We start from the raw sequence: 1,578 nt of genomic DNA, 5'->3' as shown, positions 1-1,578 counted from the left end.
CTCTCTCTCTCTCTCTCTCTCACACACACACACACACACACACTCTCTCTCTCTCTCTCTCTCTCTCACACACACACACACACACACACTCTCTCTCTCTCTCTCTCTCTCTCACACACACACACACACACAAACACACACACGCCTTAAAGAGACAGTTCACCCAAAAATCATCATTCTCTCATCATTTACTCTCTCTCAAGCTGCTCCAAACCTGCACGAGTTTCTTTCTTCAGCTGAACACACAAGAACACAGAAGAAAACATTCTGAAGAATGCTGGTAGCCAAACAGTGACAGTAGCCACTAACCTCCACAGTACCAAAACATACCATGGAAGTCAATGGGGACCAATAACTTCTTGGTGTTTATTTTTGGGTGAACTGTCTCTTTTGACTTTAACCAGTTTCCTCCTGCATTTTTAGCTGAGATCCGCAGACTGCATTAGTAACTGCATTAGTCTGCATATCAATGGCTCAAGCCTTCATTATTAGCTCTAAAATGACGTTTTGGAATTAACAAGGTGCGTAAGAAATTAGTTCAAGGACAGAAACATGACGTCTTGAAATAAAACGTCTGAACAGTGTCTAGAGGTGTGGTTGTGACTCTGGGTCGTTGAATTATTAGAAACATAACGCACACCTGAGTCTGGGATATATATACTGTATATACCTATATATAATATACACCTATATATAATATACCTTCCTCATTTGCATCACATGTGCTTTAAGCGGCTTTAACTCTAACCGCAGACAACTCAAAACTCATCCCAGTTTGATTTTTAAGTGAGCTATTCCTTTAATATGAAGACTAAATGAGAGGAGGACCGCTGCCATCCATCGATGCATCCGCACACGTATTCACATCCACATGAACTCACTTTGTTTTCCAACTTTAGGGGCCAATTGTGAAAATATTTGTACCTGAAGCATATGAAGGGAATGAATGTGTTTATGTATGTACCGGTTCAATCATGATTCTAACATTATCCTGAAAAGAGTGAATATTTCAGCAGGCCAGAAGATATGCAGAATCTAGCTCACAGGCTTCAGTACATCTTTATTTGTAATTTCATAATTACTTATATTGTCTTTGAAATATATGATTAAAGTACTGCTGAATACTTGCAGAGAAAAGGTACAAAAGCTGTCACTGGGACAGTTCCCTTCTAAAAGATACGAATGTGTACATTTTAGGTATAAATATGCACTTTTGAGGTGCTAAAATGCAAGTAAATGAGGTACAAATGTGTACCTTTTAAAGGTTACCGTCGCAGTGACAGCTTTTGTACCTTTTTATGAGCGTGAATGTACTGACAAGCATTTATAAGAAACTAAAGTACACTTTAATGTAATTTCTATCAATCATGTATGTTGTGTATTTAAATACGTTTACATTTATTTATAAAGACGAAGTTGCAATTTTAAATTTAGAATACTAACTTTAAATGTAATATTGAATAACACACTACACTTAAAACTATAATTATTAATTATAAATATTTTACATGTGCTTTAGTACGCTAGTCAACATCAAATAAAGTGTACTTCTTTAAAGCATGACAAAACATGATAAAA

The sequence above is a fragment of the Sinocyclocheilus rhinocerous genome, unplaced genomic scaffold (assembly GCF_001515625.1).
Source record: "Sinocyclocheilus rhinocerous isolate Xijiao unplaced genomic scaffold, SAMN03320098_v1.1 scaffold3119, whole genome shotgun sequence".
NCBI lineage: Eukaryota > Metazoa > Chordata > Actinopteri > Cypriniformes > Cyprinidae > Sinocyclocheilus > Sinocyclocheilus rhinocerous.
This window is presented reverse-complemented; position numbering follows the sequence as displayed.